Source organism: Nicotiana tabacum, chromosome 4, assembly GCF_000715075.1.
Source record: "Nicotiana tabacum cultivar K326 chromosome 4, ASM71507v2, whole genome shotgun sequence".
NCBI classification, from domain to species: domain Eukaryota; kingdom Viridiplantae; phylum Streptophyta; class Magnoliopsida; order Solanales; family Solanaceae; genus Nicotiana; species Nicotiana tabacum.
In genome coordinates, this window is record NC_134083.1 from 139144907 (window position 1) to 139164887 (window position 19981).

Genomic DNA, 19981 nt, shown 5'->3' on the forward strand with positions numbered 1-19981 from the left:
CAAACAATACAAAAAATAAAGAATATCAATAGAGGCACTCCCGAAGTACCGCCTCGTAGTCCCAAATCGTAAAAATAAATCACAGGTTTTTCTTATATCACCGCGGGAGCCTTTATATTCTGTTTTTTAAAAATTATTTTCCCGAAATAGCATCCCGCATTTTAGCTCACCTTATCACACCGTATGGCTTCTACTAGTTCCCCTACTAACCATGTGTATCAAGCCCACCTTATCTCACCGCATGTGTTTCAACACCCAGACCTAATACCACCGCATGCATATCAATAATTACAACCACATGGAAGAAACCTCGTGCAATAATAAAAACAGCACAGCAGAAACATCATCCAAACAATCACTTCAACAATAACACAAAAGTCAAGACACAACAACTACGTAAATGATATTTCAAACCTTACACCTTGCCTCAAAAGAACCACGACCTTACAATTCAATACCAAAATCAACAGCAAGATATTTCAAGTAAAGAGTTCCACAGTTAAGTAATGAATACAAAAATCAAGAAAAATAAGTAATTAAACTAAACATGTTATACAAGTTGCAAATAGAATATAAGACAAGTAGACATGTGAAATTAGGCTAAACATGTTGACTATACCGTGCTAAAGTAACTCAATTAAGGCATGAAAATGAAACTACGTAGCAAAAACTGGAATTTCAACATTTAGCCCGTGTACGCACTCGTCATCTTGCGTACAAGGCCTTCACATATCACAAATTATCACCAAAATACCAAGTACTAAGGGGAATTTTCCCCCAAAAAAAGGATAGATAAGTCACTTAACTCAAACCACGCTCAATCAATCAATTAGAAGGCCTTTCTCTCGATTTTCCAACTCCGAACGGCTTGAATCTAGTCGAAATAATTCCATAATATAAATATAACTATAGGAAAATAATTTAAATAATGAAATAATAATCTTAGCTAAGAATTGAAACATTGTTCCAAAATGTTGACGTGGGCTCATGTCTCGGAACCCGACCAAAATTATAAAATTCGAACACCCATTCGATATCGAGTCCAACCATATAAGAATTATCCAAATCTAGCCTCATTTAGCCTTTCAAAACTCAAAACTTAGTCTAAGAACTTCTACACTTTTTCCCCAATTTTAAACTCCAAAACAAAATTAAAATGTGTAATTAATAGTAGATTCATGGGAACTAATCAAAAATGAGTCAAGAATCCTTACCCAAATATTTCCTCTGAAAATCCCTCAAACTCTCACCTCAATCTGAGCTCTCAATGTCCTAAAGTGAAAATGAAATCAAACCCAATTCCACTTCTGTGAAGGAACTTCCAGATCCGCGAGTCCGCTCCTACAGACACATGATCGCACCTGCAATCCCAACTAGGCTAGATCAAATCCGCTCATGCGACCAATGGCTCGCATTTGCGAGTCCGCACCTGCGGCTAATCCCTCCGCAGATGCGAAGACACCAGAACCAGCCCAGCATCAGTAAATTCCCTAAGTCCGAAAATTATCAGATTTCCATCTGATTCACATCCGGGGCCACCGGGACACCGTCCGAATATACCAATAAGTTCCAAAATACATAGGACCGACTCGAGGCCACAAATCACATCAACAATATCAAAAACATGATTCGCACCCCAATTTAAACCTAATAAACTTATAAACTTTTAACTCCTACATTCGATGTCGAACCCTATAAAATCAAGTTTGATTGACCTCAAATTTTGCACACAATTCATAAATGATATTACATACCTATCCAACTTCCGAAATCGGAATCCGACCCCAATATCAAAAATTTCACTCCCGGTCAAACTTCCTAAAATTCTTACAACTTTTCAACTTTCGCCAATTAACACCTAAATGACCTACGAACCTCCAAATCAACATCCGAACATGCTCATAAGACCAAAATCACCATACGGAGTTATTGGAACTGCCAAAACTCCATTCTAAATTGTCTTCACACAAGTTAAACTATGGTAAACTCATACGACTTAAACATCTAATTTAGGGACTATGTGTCTCATTTCACTACGAAACTCACCCGAAACCAAAACCAAGCGTCCCGGCAAGTCACGTAAATACAGAATGAAATAGAGGGAGCAATAAATAGATATCGGAGCTAATACTCTCAAAATGATCGGTCGGGTCGTTGCAGTTGCAATTGCGACATCTGCACCTGGACAAAAGGTTGAGGAAACGGGATTTAGCTCATTTTTCACAAACTCTCAACCCCAAACACCCTAGAGGTGATTTTTCCAAGAGAATTTCTTCCTAAATTCATTGGTAAGTGACTTTAATATATTTCTTTTTAATTACCCATTACATTTCATAAGATTTCAACATCAAATCTAGGATTTTTATGGTAGAAATTAGTCATTTGGGTAGAAGGGATTTTTGTAAATTTGGGATTTAGACCTCGAATTGGGTCAGATTTTGAAACTAATTACATAACCGTGCTCGAGGGTAAATGGGTAATCGGGTTTTGGTCTGAATCTCGGGTTTTGACCGAGCAAGCTCGAGGTTGACTTTTGTTGACTTTTTAGAAAAAGAGTAAAGATCTTAACTTTATGTATTGTAATTGATTTTCCTAGAATTTTTTATTAATATTAAGTCAATATTGGTTAGATTCGATTGGTTTGGAGGCAAATTTTAGAGGAAAATCCCTAGTTGAGCTTTGATTTGCTTGCGGAGCGAGGTAAGTGTGGGGTCTAACCTTGATTTGAGGGAATTTGGAACCCTTCACCTCGCATAGACACCGTCAAAATAGTTGTTTTCATGCTTTTCCGTATTTCATTAACTATCTCATTCCATGTCTTAATTGTTACGTGTCTTAATTGCTTTCTATGTAGTAACTTGTTACTTCTTATCTATTTACTCTTGTATTGAAATGCTCGTTTCTTCCATAATTCCATGATTAATTACTACTTGCCTTACTTGTCTTACTTGTACACTTTAATTGTCATATATTTGGCTTTTCGTGTTGCTTTATATTAGTTGTAGCATTCTTTAATTTAGTACGAGGTTTCTTTATGGCTTTGCTTTCATATTCTTTAATCGTAAAGATTCTTGTGAATTGAGTTGCTGAATTGATTACGTTTATTGACTTTGTTTATGGATCAGGTTGCACGTCACAATAGGTGGAATAAGAAAGGATTGATATTGATATGGTGGGATCGGGTTTCACGCCTCAACAGATTTTATTTCTGATTTTGATATGGTGAAATAAGGGAGGATTTTGATATTGATTCTGATTATATGGTGGGATCAGGTTGCGTGCCGCAACGGATTTTACATGATATTCTTGATATTGATATGGTGAAATAAGGGAAGATAGTATTTGTACCGTAGGATCGGGTTGCACACCGCAACGGATTGTGTGTTTTGTACTCATTGTTGCATTATGTTCGCTTTCAGTATTTTCATACGAGATTCTAAGGACTGATGTTTCTGTATTTACTGATTTTGAGGATTGAGTTTATTTTCAGAAGTTAACTACCTTACTTTTCCTGTGTTCCCTTTCCTGTTATTATTATTATACTGCATACAGGTTATTGTAAGTGACCCACCTTAGCCTCGTTACTACTTCGTCTAGGTTAGGCTCGGCACTTACAGAGTACATGGGGTCGATTGTACTCATACTACACTCTGCACTTCTTGTGCAGATTTTGGAGTCGGCCCTAGCGACGGTCAGTAGATTGCTTGGATTGATTGCCTGACGGAGACGTTCGCAACCCTGAAGTCCCCTTCTACCTTATTCCAGCTATTTATTTCATTTCACACAATTGTGTTTTCATTCAGACCAGTATTTGTATTACTCTTATCACTCATGTACTTGTGACACGTGAAATGTTAAGCGTCATCACGATCCTGAGGGTGGGAATTCTGGGTCGTGACAAGTTGGTATCAGAGCACTAGGTTGCCTAGATCTCACGAATCACGAGCAAGCTTAGTAGAGTCTGGAGGATCGTTACGGAGATGTCTGTACCTATTTTTCAGAGGCTATGGAGTTTAGGAAAAATTTCACTTCTTTCTTTCTCTATCGTGCGATTTTATTCTATCAGTGATGATTGAACCATTTTATTATTGTTCTCTCGCAGATGGCGAGAACAAGCACTGCATCTACAGCCGAACAGGTGCTGGAGCCCCATGTGGCAGCTACTACCAGGGGAAGAGGTCGGGGCAGAGGCAGAGCTCGAGCAGCAGCACCTGCAGTGGAGCCTCAAATTGATCATGAGGAGGAGTTTCCAGCTCAGACCGTACCCGTCGAACCATCTTAGGTTTCGGAGGGGTTCATAGCCACTCCAGTGCTTCAGGACACACTAGTCCGTTTGGTGGGCCTTATAGAGAGTGTGTCCCAGACTGTCGCACTTCCCATGGCACCAGCCATCTCTCAGGCTGGAGGAGGAGCACAGACTCCTGCTACTCACACTCTAGAGCAGGCGGCTCCCCCGTATCAGACTCTAGCATCCCTGTAAGTTGAGGTGGTTCAACCGGTTGTTGCGGAATAGGCCGGTGATAGGCCCATCTTCTGAGGCTTTGTTGGGGTTAAATAAGCTTACCAAGCTCTTTCCTGTTCATTTTAGGGGTACACCTTCTGAGTACCCACCGGAATATCTGGACCGTTGCCACAAAGTGTTGCATAACATGGGCATAGTTGAGACCAATGGGTCGATTTTGCAGTGTTTCAGATGACTGATTCCGCCAAGAGATGGTGGAGAGATTATATGTTGACTAGACCAACTAAGTCGCCTGCACTTACCTGGGATCAGTTTTCAAAGCTATTTCTAGAGAAGTTCATCCCTGTCACTCTGAGAGAGGATTACCGCAGACAGTTTGAGCATCTTCAGCAGGGTAGTATGACTGTTACCCAATACGAGACTCGATTTGTGGACCTAGCTCGCCATGCCATTATCTTCCTTCCTACTAAAAGGGAGAGAGTGAGGAGATTCATCGATGGGCTCACTTTCATTATCAGGCTACAGATGGCCAAGAAGACTGGTGATGATATTACTTTTTAGAGGGTTGTAGATATTGTTAGACTGATCGAGATGGTCCATGCTCAGAAGAGAGGGTCGATGCCTGATAAGAGGCCCCGTCATTTCGGTAGTTTCAGTGGTGCCTCACCTGGAGGCAGGGGTACTTTTGGTAGAGGCCATCCTCCCTAGCCATTTCGGTCAGTGCTTCAGGCATCTCACAATGCTTGAGGGAGTCATGGTCCATATGTACCTCATTCTGGGAAGCCAGTCTACTATGCACCATCAGTTCCTATCAGTGCGCCTCCGATTCAGAGTTATCACCATGGTTATCCGGCTCGTTCAAGTCAGCTTTAGCTTCAGCAGCCACAACAACAAGATGGGTGTTTTAAGTATGGAGGTACTGGTCATATCAGGAGGTTCTGTCCCAGAATATTGGGCGGCATGCCATAACAGAGTTCTCGTGCCATGGTCCTGGCACCGGTTTTTCCACTGCCCGCTCAGCCAGTTAAAAGCAGGGGTAAGGTAGCCAGAGGTAGAGATCAGGTTGTTAGAGGTGGAGGCCAATCAGCTAAAGGCCGTCCCAGAGACGTAGTTCAGGGTGGTGGGGCCCAGCCCCGATTTCATGCTTTCCCAGCTAGACCCGAGGTTGAGTTATCTGACGCCGTCATCATAGGTATTATTCCAGTTTTCCATAGAGATGCTTCAGTTCTATTTGATTCGGGCTCTACTTATTCCTACGTGTCATCCTATTTTTCTTCATATCTGGTTGTGCCTCGTCATTCTTTGAGTGCTCCTATGTATATATCTATGCCTGTGGGAGATTATATTATTGTATATCGTATCTATCGCTCGTGTGTGATTACTATTGGGAGTCTTGAGACTAGTGTAGATTTTCTACTTCGTGATATGGTAGATTTTGATGTTATTTTGGGTATGGATTGGTTGTCACCTTATCATGCTATATTGGACTATCACGCTAAGACGGTGACCTTAGCCATGCCGGGGTTGCCTCGATTAAAGTGGAGGAGGACTCATGGCCATTTTACCAGGAGGGTTATTTCTTATGTCAAGGCTCAACGTATGGTCGAGAAGGGATGCCTAGCTTATTTGGCCTATGTCTGTGATTCAAGTGCGGAGGTTCCTTCCATGGATTCAGTACCAGTCATGCGTGAGTTTTCAGAGGTATTTCCTGCTGATCTGCCGGGGATGCCGCCCGACAGGGATATTGACTTCTGTATTGATTTGGCTCCGGCACTCGGCCCATTTCTATTCCACCATACTATATGGTCCCGCCGGAGTTGAAGGAATTGAAGGATTAGTTGCAAGATTTGCTTGATAAGGGATTCATTAAACCTAGTGTCTCGCCCTGGTGTGCACCCGTATTTTTTGTGAAGAAGAAAGATGGGTTGATCAGGATGTGTATAGACTATCAGCAGTTGAACAAAGTCACTATCAAGAACAAGTATCCGTTGCCGAGGATTGATGACTTATTTGATCAGTTTCTAGGTACCAAGGTGTTTTCGAAGATTGATTTGAGGTCTAGCTACCATCAGTTGAAGATTAGGGCATATGATGTCCCTAAGACGGCTTTTCGAACTCGGTATGGGCATTATGAGTTCCTAGTGATGTCATTTCAGTTGACAAATGCCCCAGCAGCATTTATGGATTTGATGAACTGGGTGTTCAAGCCCTATTTGGATTCTTTTCTGATTTTATTCATTGGTGATATCTTGATCTAGTCCCATAGTCGATAGGAGCATGAGCAGCATCTTCGGATTATACATCAGTCTCTAAGGGATAGACAGTTATATGCCAAGTTTTCAAAGTGTGAGTTTTGGTTAGACTCAGTCACCTTTTGGGGCATATTGTGTCGGCAGAGGGTATAAAGGTGGATCCTAAGAAGATTGAGGCAGTTTAGAACTGGCCTAGACCTACTTCAGCAACAGAGATCAAGAGTTTCCTGGGTTTTGCGGGTTATTATCACCGGTTCGTGGAGAGTATTTCATCCATAGCAGCCTCATTGACTAGATTGACCCAGAAGGGTGCCCCATTCAGATGGTCGGATGAGTGTGTGCTGAGCTTTCAGAAGCTCAAGACTGCTTTGACTATGGCGCTAGTGTTGGTGTTGCCCACAGGTTCAGGATCCTACACAGTGTATTGTGATGCATCCCGTATTGGGCTCGGTGCAGTATTGATATAGGATGGCAGGGTGATTGCATACGTGATGGGCAGTTAAAGGTTAATGAGAAGAATTACCTTGTTCATGACTTAGAGTTGGCAGCCATTGTCCATGTGCTGAAGATTTGGAGGCACTGTCTTTATGGCATGTTGTGTGAGGTACTCACGGATCATCGAAGTCTACAGTATTTGTTCAAGAAAAAGGATCTTAACTTGAGGTAAAGGAGGTGGTTGGAGTTGTTGAAAGACTATGATATCACCATTTTGTATCATCCCGGTAAGGCCAATGTGGTGGCTGATGCCTTGAGTAGAAAAGTTGTAAGTATGGGTAGCCTCACATATATCCAATTAGTAAGAGGCCGCTTGTATAAGATGTTCAGGCTTTGGCCAATCAGTTCGTAAGATTAGATGTTTCGGAGCCCAGTCATGTTATAGCTTGTAGAGTCTCTCGGTCTTCCTTGTATGAGCGCATCAGAGAGCGTCAGTATGATGACCCCCATTTGCTTGTCCTTAAGGACACAGTGTGGCACGGTGGTGCCAAGCAGGTTACTGTTGGTGATGATGGGGTTTTGTGGATACAGGGGCGGATTTGTGTACCCAATATGGATGGGCTTCGTGAGCTGATTCTTGAAGAGGCCCACAGTTCCCGGTATTCTATTCATCCGGGTGCCGCCAAGATGTATCAGGACTTGTGGAGGCATTATTGGTAGAGGAGTATGAAGAAGGATATAGTTACATATGTAGCTCGGTGTCTAAATTGTCAGCAAGTAAAGTACGAGCATCATAGGATAGAAATTCTTGAGTGGAAGTGGGAGCGTATCACCATGGATTTAGTTGTTGGGCTCCCACGGACTCAGAAGAAGTTCGACGCGATATGGGTCACTGTGGACAGGTTAACCAAGTCGGCACATTTCATTCCAGTGGCAGTTACCTATTCTTCGGAGTGGTTAGCTGAGATCTACATCCGCGAGATTGTCCGTCTTCACAGTGTGCCCGTGTCTATTATTTCTGATCGAGGTATGCAGTTCACCTCACACTTTTGGAGGGCCTTACAATGTGAGTTAGGCACACGGGTTGAGTTGAGGACAACATTTCACCCCAGACAGACAGGCAGTATGAGCACTATTCAGATATTGGAGGATATGCTTCGCGCTTACGTTATGGATTTTGGGGATTCTTGGGATTAATTCTTGCCGCTTGTGGAGTTTTCCTACAACAACAGCTACCAGTCCAGCATTTAGATGGCTCCCTATGAGGCATTATATGGGAGGCGGTGTCGTTCGCCAGTTGGATGGTTCGAGTCGGGGGAGGCTTGGTTGTTGGGCACCGATTTGGTTCAGGATGCCTTAGATAAGGTCAAGATTATTCAGGATCAACTTCGCACCGCTCAGTCTAGGCAGAAGAGTTATGCTGACCTTAGAGTTCGTGATGTTGCATTCATGGTTGGAGAGAGTGTATTGCTCTGGGTTTCACTCATGAAGGGTGTGATGAGGTTCGGAGAGAAAGGGAAGTTGAGCCCTAGGTATATCGGACCCTTTGAGATTCTTGAGGGAGTGGGTGATGTGGCCTACAGGCTCGCATTCCCACCTAGTTTATCGGTAGTCCATCCGGTGTTCCATGTGTCCATGCTCCGGAAGTATCAGGGTGATCCATCCTTAAGTGTTAGATTTCAACTCAGTCAAATTGGATAAGATTTTGACTTATGAGGAGCAGCCAGTGGCTATTCTAGCCCGGCAGGTCCGACAGTTGAGGTATAAGAGTTATTCTTCCGTTCGAGTACAATGGAGAGGTCAGTTGATCGAGGCAGCCATGTGGGAGTCCAAGTCGGACATGCGAAGAAGATATCCACACCTTTTCACCAGTCTAGGTGCCTTTCTATGTCCGTTCGAGGACGAACGTTTATTTTAGAGGTAGAAAATGTGATGACCCGATTGGTCATTTATAGTTGTACCTTTTATTTTTGTGTTTTGAGACCTCAAATAGCTCCATTTAGCCTTTCTCGATTTATGTGCGCAGTTCGGGTCTTTTTTGGAAATTTCTACGTAAGAAATTGATAAAAATGTAAAATTTTGCATTAAACTCATTTGAGTTGACTACGGTCAACGTTTTGTGTAAACGGATCCGGATCAGTATTTTGACGGTCTTGATGGGTCCGTATCGTGATCTGGGACTTGGGCGTATGCCCGGAATCGAATTCGTAAGTCCCTAACTTTATTTAACGTAATTTGTTGAAAACTAACAATTTAAAGGTTTAAAAAATTCTTAAGTTTGACCGTAAGTTGACTTTGTTGCTACCGGGTTCGGATTTTGGTTCCGAAACTTAGTATAGGTTCATCTCAGTATTTATGACTTGTCTGCAAAATTTGGTATAAAACGGAGTTGATTTGATGTGATTCGGACATCCGGTTGTAAATTTGCATGCTTTTAAGTTTCTTTGAAAATTTTATTCATTTTGGTGTCCGATTCATAGTTCTAGGTGTTAATTTGGTGTTTCGATCACGCGAGCGAGTTCGAATGATATTTTTGGACTTGTGTGCATGTTTGAATTGGAGCCCCGAGGGCTCGGGTGAGTTTCGGACGCGTGGCGGAGTATTTGAAAGACTTAGGATTTTGCTGGTTTTGTGCACATGCCTCAGACCTCGCAATTGAGAGGTTAGGATTGCGTTTGTGATAGTAGGTGAGCTCTGTCACATTCGCATTTGCGATTGGGGGCTGGGGGAGGGGGAGCTGGTTCGCATTTGCGATCAAATTGGGTCGCATTTGCGGAAGGTCCCAGTTCACATTTACGAACAAAGTGTCGCATTTGCGATGCTAGCAGAGATGGGAGTGTCTTCGCATTTGCAATAGATTTCTCGCATTTGTGGGGTTCGGAATTTCGAACCCTAGGTCGCAATTGCGACATCTGCGCCTCGACAAAAAGCTAAGGAAACGGGATTTAGCTCATTTTTCAGAAAATCTCAACCCCAAACACCCTAGAGGCAATTTTTCCAAGAGATATTCTTCCTAAATTCATTGGTAAGTAACTTTAATCTATTTCTTTTCAATTACCCATTATATTTCATAAGATTTCAACATCAAATCTAGGATTTTCATGGTAAAAATTAGAGATTTGGGTAGAATTAGGGATTTAGACCTTGAATTGGGGTCGAATTTCGAAACTAATTATATAGCCTGGCTCGGGGGTGAATGGGTACTCGAGTTTTGGTCTGAATCTCGGCTTTTGACCAAGCGAGCCCGGGGTTGACTTTTTGGAAAAAGAGTAAAGATCTTAATTTTATCTATTGTAATTGATTTTCCTAGCATTGTTTGTATATATTAAGTCGATTTTGGTTAGATTCGATTGGTTTGGAGGCAAATTTTAGAAAAAGGCCCCAGTTGAGCTTTGATTTGCTTGCGGAACGAGGTAAGTGTTGGGTTTAACCTTGATTTGAGGGAATTAGGGACCCTTGAGCTATGTGTTATGTGAATTACATGTGTAGCGGCGTATATTCGAGGTGACAAGTGTATATACGCCGTCAAAATAGTTGTTTTCATGCTTTCCCGTATTTTATTAATTATCTCATTCTATGTCTTAACCGTTACATATCTTAATTGCTTTTTATGCCGTAACTTGTTACTTGTCATCTATTTACTCTTGCATTGAAATGCTCACTTCTTCCATAATTCCATGATTAATTGCTACTGCCTTACTTGTCTTATTTGTACACTTTAGTTGTCATATATTTGGCTTGTCATATTGCTTTGTATTAGTTGTAGCATTCCTTGATTTGGTACGAGGTTTGTTTATGGCTTTGCTTTCATATTCTTTAATCGTAGAGATTCTTTTGAATTGAGTTGTTGAATTGATTACGTTTATTGATTTTGTTTATGGATCGGATTGCACACTACAACGAGTAGAGTAAAGGAGGATTGATATTGATATGGTGGGATCGGGTTGCATGCCGCAACAGATTTTATTTGTGATTTTAATACGGTGAAATAAAGGAGGATTATGATATTTATTCTGATTATATGGTGGGATCGGGTTACGCGCCGCAACGGATTTTACATGTTATTCTTAATATTGATTTGGTGAAATAAGGGAGGATTATGTTTGTACGGTGGGATCGAGTTGCGCACCGCAACGGATTGTGTGTTTTGTATTTATTTTTGCATTGTGTTAGCTTTTCGTATTTTCATACGAGATTCTGAGGACTGATGTTTCTGGATTTACTAATTTCGAGGATTGAGTTTATTTTCATAAGTTAACTGACTTACTTTTCCTGTGTTCCCTTTCCTGCTATTATTATTATACTGCGTATAGGTTATTGTAATTGACCTGCCTTAGCCTCGTCACTACTTCGTTGAGGTTAGGCTCGGCACTTACAGAGTACATGGGGTCGGTTGTACTCATACTACACTCTATACTTCTTGTACAGATTTTGGAGTCGTCTTAGCGGCGGTCAGTAGATTGCTCGGATTGATTGCCTGGCGGAGACTTGAGGTACAACTGCACGACGTTCGCAACCCTGAAGTCCCCTTTCTACCTTATTCTAGTTGTTTATTTCATTTCAGACAGTTGTGTTTTTATTCAAACCAGTATTTGTATTACTCTTGTCGCTCATGTACTTGTGACACCATTCTAGGATTGTATATAGATATCGATGTTGTTATGGTTTTCTCACTCTATTTCAGTTTTATTCAGTTTCTTGGATATTATTTAATTTGAATTGTTAAAAATAGCTAAAACTTATTCTAACGTTGGCTTGCCTAGCAAGTGAAATATTAGGCGTCATCACGGTCCCGAGGGTGGAAATTTCGGGTCATGACAGATTATATTGTAGTCAAGGCGCTCTTTATCAGTTGGATTCTACCTGAGTAGGATAAGTATTTTGCACTCCAAGCAGTGATTATGCCCACCATTTTCTCAAGTAGCAGTTGACGTTGCATTATTGACAGCCTCTTAGAGTTCAAAGGCACACCGAGGTACCTGAATGGCAAAGATCCCATAGAAAATCCCAGTATCTAGTTGATATCATGTTGTTTATTAGGTGGTACTACCCCAAAATAGACAGAGCTCTTCCATATATTTGCGAACAGACCAGATGCTTCAGAGAACAACCTGAAACACTTAAATAACATCAGAATAGATGTCACATCCCCTCTACAGAAGAGTAACAGATCATCAGCAAACTCAACTTGTATTATATTCAGTTTAGAGCATCTAGAATGGAAGTTGAAGTTAGGTTTCTCCTTCAATGTGTGTAACAGTCTAGTAATGTATTCCATGGCTAATACATATAAGAAAGGAGACATGGGGTCACCCTGTCTCACCCTTTTCTTTGCAGGAAAAGAAGGGGTAGGTGTGCCATTAATCACTATAGAATATGAAACAATTCTCACATAAGTCATTATCCACTTGATAAAAAAAGCAAGAAAGTTTAACCCAATGAGGACTTGTTCTAGGAAGGTCCATTCTACTGAGTCATAGGCCTTTTGTATATCGATTTTGAGAATACATCTAGGTGATATACCCTTCCTCCCATAACCTTTAACTAATTCATGAGCAAGGAGTACGTTGTCAGTTATGATTCTGCCAGGTACAAAAGCAACTTGGTTGTTATCAACAAGGAAATCCATGACATCTTGTAACCTTCTAGTTAGCATCTTAGAGATTATCTTGTAGATAGTAGTGCAACATGAAATAGGCATGTAATCTTTAATAGAGGAAGTGTTTGACTTTAGGGAGCAGAGTTACTGAGGTGCAATTTATTGTCTTAGGCATATGGGTTTCAAAGAAATTAAGTATAAAGTTTGTTACCTCCTCTCCTACCTCTGCAAAGCTTTCTTGAAGAAGTAGGAGTTAAAACAATCGCACCTAGACCCTTTTTTTTTCATCAATGTCCATCAGATCTTGTTAAACATCTTCCTTGATGAAAGTCCTCACAAGTTGCAATTGTTGCTCTCTATTTAGTATGGCCCCTTGCATAGGATATCTGGTTGTATTGCAGGAATATTGTTATTTGTTGAACTCAAGAGCTTCTTATAAAAGCCAATGACTTCTTCTTCAATACTTTTAGTGTTTTGTATTAGCTACACTTCTTGTGAGTATAGTGTCTTAATCAGATTCTGAGAGTTCCTGCTTTTCATATTGGCAAATATGCTGAGTTGGAGCCCCCTAGTTTCAGCCATTGTACTTTGGATTTTTGTCTATATATGCTTTCCTCAATTAGACTCCATTTCTCAAGTTTCATCCCCTTCTCTTCATGAACCAACGCATGAGAGTGATTATGATCTCAAGTTCAACGAGTTTAAACCCGACAAGTTTTGAAGTAGGGGACATTTGTAGGCATTCAAAATTTATTGGATTTAAATTTAACGAAATATTTTGAATTATATCTTAAATATACAATAGTGCAAATAAATAATAGGCCAATATAATTAGACTAATTATATTAGTTCAATATATATGAGTTAAATAAACAAGTCTAAATTCATTGGGCTAATCCATTTACTTGGGTTACAAGTGATGAGTCCATTTTATTAAACCCAAGATGTCCATCTTCCTAGAGGCCCAGTTTGGTGCCATGTGTCGAACGACATGGCACGCCAAGTCAAACAGAAGAGCCAGTAGGGTCATGTCACGAATCAAAATGACAGGCATACCAAGTTAAATTAAAAGGCCAATAAAAATGTGCCACATATGCAAGTGACATGTTCTGGTCAGTCAAATGCGCCCTTGTCATGCTTCAATCTGATTGGTCAGAAAAAGTTTGTTCTCATCACAACTCTTCTCTTCCACAACTATAAATATGGGTCTTCGTAACTCAAAAAGGCACCTAACAAGAAGCAAGAGAGAGCTCGTGGATCAAACGCCGTAATTTCTTTACAAGTTTTAAGTTTCAAGCAATCAAGTTCAAGTTTCAAGCAACCAAGTTCAAGTTCAAGTTCAAGAAGTCAAGTTCAAGATCAAGAACGAAATCAAATACAAGGCGTTCAAGATCAAGACTACTTGTACATGACAAAATCATTGTTCGTGAGGAATATCAAGGCATTCGTGACGGATAAATCAAATCAAATTTAAATTCAAGATTAAGCTCAAAGGCCCTGAATTTATATACTGTTGGAAAGAAAAATTAGAGGAATCATAGAGACTATAACACTCATATTATTTGAAATAAAATACTACTATTGTTGCAATATTTTTTCGGTCTTGATTATTTTCTTGACGTAAATTTATTGTCTACAGTGATATTGTTCACTTTGGGCCAAACATGCACGGTTTTTTCCAAAAGACCTCACACCATTAAGAGTATCCAACTCCTTATAAGTAGCTTTTTTTATTTTCTATTTTTTATGTGGGACTTTGTTCACACACACCCAATAGTCCGAACTTTTATGGAGTATGAGGATTAAATTAACTAATTGCGTGAATTCTGAGATAATTTTCTTAAGTTGTTTAAAAAAAATTCGTATTTAGAAACTACATAAAAAGTATTGTAAGTCATAATAATTAACAATCGGTAATATTTAAAAACTATTTGCAAAAAATATGGTAAAAAAATCTTGTTTGATCACTCCCCCAAATAGTAACAAATTTGTTCTTTTTTGAACGGTTGGAGTAGTATATTTGACCATGATGTTTAAAAACTAAACTTCAACTTGGCATAACAAAATTAATGGCACCAATTATCAAAATGATAATAATAAGAGATCATTTCTTTGCAGCCATAATCCAAAAGTGTTTCGTTTTAAAGAATTTAAGCCATGTTACATCATAAATCATTTTTTCCCAAGCTCGTCTAAGCTCTAGCAGAACAAGTCCATAGAAGAAAAGATTTGTTAAATTAGAATATTACCCCGTCAATTTTAATTAATTATCTAATTATAATGTAATATGTAAGTCAGGTATACATTATTTGGTTTAGCTTCTTTTATACGTCTATTATCCTGACGGTTGGTTCAAAAAAACGTGATTTGTTATAAAATAAAGACCGTAAAGTAAAGACAAGTATAGAGAGAAACTGATATATTATTCAAACTTCAAACTTATGTACATAATGAACTGAAATTTCCTTTATTTATAGAAGAAAGCAAGCTGCTGTGTAAGCTGTTGTGTAAGCTGCTACTGTACCAGATATAGATAATCTTCTACTGGGGGTAATGTTTATCCATAACGGGGTACTGAAAGGATAAGCTCATTATACCAGATATGGATAATCTTCTAGTGGGGATAATGTTTATCCATAACGGGGTACCGAAAGGATAAGCTCATTATACCAGATATAGATAATCTTCTACCGAGGGTAATGTTTATCCATAACGGAGTACCGAAAGGACAAGCTCATTATACCAGATATGGATAATCTTATACCGGGTGTGATGTTTATCCATAACAGGGTACTGAAAGGATAAGCTTCTTCAGGAGATTTATTTCCAATAGAGTACTAAATAGATAAGCATATTTACGGCGAAGTCTCATATAGACAAGTTTCTTCAGGAAGCTTATTTATAACGGAGTATTAAATGAACATCCATAATATAATATATTTATAACACTCTCCATTGGATGTTCATTAAAAGATAATGTGTCTCATTAATCCCTTACTAGGAAAAAACTCGTGGGAAAAATCCTAGTGAAGGAAAAAAAGTACACATATTTAGTAATACGCATAACTAGTTGTCTCAAAAAAAATCTTATAAGGAAAACCCTGTGGGAAAAACCTTAGCGAGGAAAAAAGAGTATAGCGCGTATTTTACTCCCCTGATAAAAATTATGTTTTAAATATTTGAGTATCCACATTCCAATCTTGTATACCATCTTCTCAAAAGTTGAAGTTGGCAAAGATTTAGTGAATAAATCTGTCGAATTGTCACTTGAACGGATTTGTTGCACATCAATGTCACCATTTATCTCCTTTTATAAATTCCCCCTTTAATTGGGCTATGCATGCAGCATTATCTTCGTATAAAATTATGGATCTTTTATCACATTTTCCTTGAATCACTAATCCCGACCATACGCATTCCCTACTTGCTTCATGAATAGCTATTATCTCAGCATGATTTGAAGAAGTAGCAACAATAGATTGCTTTATGGAGCGCCATGATATGACAGTACCTCCACATGTAAACATGTACCTGGTTTGAGATCAAGCTTTATGTGGATCAGATAAATAACATGCATCTGCATAACCAACAAGATCTACACTGCCTTTGTTAGAATAAAATAAACTCATATCAAGTGTTCCCTTTAAATATCGCCATATATGCTTAATTGAATTCCAATATCTCCGTGTAGGAGAATAACTATATCTTGCTAGTAAATTAACAGAAAATATTATGCCAGGCCTTGTAGCATTAGCAAGATACATAAGTGTACCAATTGCACTGAGATAAGGTATTTCGGGACCAAGAAGTTCCTCATCCTCTTCTGGAGGTCAGAACAAATTCTTATTCAGTTCAAGTGATCGAACAACCATTGGTGTACTCAATGGGTGCGCTTTGTCCATGTAAAAGAGTTTTAAGACCCTTTCTGTATAGGCAGATTGATGGATAAAGATCTCGTCTGCTAAATGTTCAATTTGCAGACCAAGACAAAGTTTTGTCTTTCCAAAATCTTTCATCTCAAATTCTTTCTTAAGATATTCAATTGCCTTTTGGAGCTCTTCTAGAGTTCCAACAAGATTTATATCATCAATATAAACAGCAAGTATAACAAATTCTGATGCCAAAATACATGGACAAATAACATCATTTATGTAACCCTCTTTCAACAAATATTCACTAAGGCGATTATACCACATACGCCCATATTGCTTTAAACCATACAAAGATCTTTGTAATCTGATTGAATACATTTCCCGAGATTTTGGATTTGCTTCAGGCATTTTAAATCCTTCAAGAATCTTCATATAGACTTAATCAAATGAGTCATATAGGTTATGACTTGCATTTAGATGGCATGACATCTTCAGGTGTCTGGACTACAGGTTCGATCCTCATAATCTTTTACAATATTGTGAACTATATTGTATCAAATATATCGTCGACGATCATTTTGTATCGGTTCCTAAGCGACATAACTTGTTGAGATCTCAACACTTTTTTTATTTTCAGGTACCTGAACTTCTTCTGGAGTTTCATGAAATGTTATGCCGTGGGCTCTTCTAGAGCTCATTTCCTACTCATTATGATCATTTTAATCATTTGCTCCTATCATTTTTCAAGGATTGTTACCTTTGGAACCGGTCGGTTTACTACGCTTCATGCGTGCAGTAAACTTTATCCTTCAGGGATTTTAATTTTAATAGGAACATTTGCAGCTGAAATATGATATTTAATTTTGGATCTGCAAATACTTCTGGCATTTGACTTGAATTATATTCTAAGTAAGGATCATATTAATGATAATTCGATTCATATAGCATATTTTTCAGCTATTTATTCCATCCCCAAATGTTAGAAAAACTAACACATATCCCCAATTTTCTTTGAGAAACCTATATTTGTGCATTGTGGTAGAGAACTTAATCATATACCACACATCAAAAGTTATTAGATAGTAAAAATATTTGGTTTCTGATCCTAAACCAATTGTGAGGGGAGAACTTATCATATTTTGTTGGCCTGATGCATACAAGTGCTGTTGTATGCAATTTAGAAAATCTTAGACCAACACATGAGGCTTTGTTCTCATAAGCAATAGTTTAGCCATTAATATGAGGTATTAAATACTAAACTAGCTTGGATATAAACCAGCATCATCAAGATGAACTATCTTGATTTCATAATCTTAAAATTATGTTCTTAATTGAGAAAAGCAATTTCAAATGCCAAACTGCAGGTTGACAATAAACACACATATAACCATCTCATATATGCATCTATAAGTGGTTCACATGATAGGTGAATGGGCCCATATTCACCTTTTATATATTCCAGAATTCAGGGGTCTTAGTCCCAACTTTAGCTGGTATAATCAATTTATTATGAGAACAAGCAACACAAGAGAATTCTTGAAGAATCTTCTAGTTTTTCAGTATATGCTTATCTGAATTCTCAAATAGCTCATTTAAAAATGGAAAATGAGAAATTCAAGTTTATCATGGCTTGTGTTATCTCTTAGTAAGCTTCTAGTTTACTATGGCATAAATTTTGCATTAGTAAACTTCTGATTTACTGTGGCTACTTTTGTATTAGCGAATTTCTTATTTACTGTAGCTACTTTTGCCTCAGTAAAACTTTTGATTTACTGTGATTGCTTTTGCATTAGTAAACTTTTGGTTTACTGTGATACATGATATAGTACAAATTGAAAAATAAGGCAGGTCACTTCTCATATACATATTATTTTATCCCCTATGATTGTGAAAACATGAAGATTTTTAATCTTTCAATCATTTGTAATCTCAATATGATAACCATTTGTATTAGTAAACTTCAGGTTTACTACAACATATGTTTTGACCATAATCATATAATATGAATGACATATTTGTACATAAGCTCTTCGATAGCCTTCGTTTATTATCCACAATCAAATATTTATCGGACACTACTGGTGGCATATGTCTTCTAGACAAACAACTAGCTCTTCAGGAGTTGTTGATACATTTTGTATTATCAAATATTGCTCACACACTTCTGGTATCATGAGAGAAAATTTCTTGATAAACAAAATAAATATGATAGTAAACATCATTATCACCGCATAACTTTTATTTATGTACAACAATTACATAATCATACTATCTACTACAAACAACAAAAATTAAAATATTTACATTTCTACAGATTCATTACCGATCACATGACTTATTTCTCCTTCCGGGAGTGCAAAGTAATCAGCAACATCTAAATGCATGAAGTCTAAATTATCTTCAGAAATAAAATTTGCTTCAGCATTTTTCTTTGTCATCTTCAGGGAGGTTTGATATAGCTCAACCAGGTACTTTGGTGTACGACAGGTATGTAACCAGTGCCCTTTTCCTTCACATCTACAACATGCATTTTCTGCCTTTGCTGCTTGCACCGCTTCATGCTTTTGTTCCTTCCTTTTCCACTGTTTGGGGTGAGGAGGGTTCTTTGGTGCATTATTATTACCATGATTAGTGTTTCTTCCCCGACCACGATCATGACCACGACTGGGGTCACGTCCTCTTTCATGCTTAGCTTGGTGGAAGTTCGTCTCATTCACGTCAGGGAATGGACAAGAACCAGTAGGTCGGCTTTCATGGTTTTTCATTAATAGCCTATTATGTTGCTCGGCTACAAGAAGATGTGAGATAAGTTCAGAATACTTTTTGAATTCCATCTCTCGATATTGTTGCTGCAGGAGCATATTCGAGGCATGAAAAGTGGTGAAAGTTTTCTCCAACATATCATGATCAGTAATATTATCACCACATAATTTCAATTGAAAAATAATTCTGAACATAGCAGAATTATACTCACTGATAGATTTAAAATCTTGTAGCCTTAATGAGTCCAATCATAACGTGCCTATGGAAGAACGACCATCTTCGGGTGGTCATATCTATCTTTCAAATTATTCCACAGTATGACTGGATCTTTAATAGTGAGATATTCCATTTTCAAGCCTTCATCAAGGTGATGGCGTAGGAATATCATTGCTTTGGCACGGTCTTGGTTTGATGCTTGATTTTTGTCCATGATGGTGTCTGCCAGACCCATCGCATTAAGATGAATTTCAGCATCAAGCACCCAAGACATGTAGTTTTTGCCCGATATATCCAGGGCTACAAACTCAAGTTTAGAAAGATTTGATATTATTTAGAGAAAAAAAAGTTCGTACCTCTGATACTTTCAAAGTATTTGCTC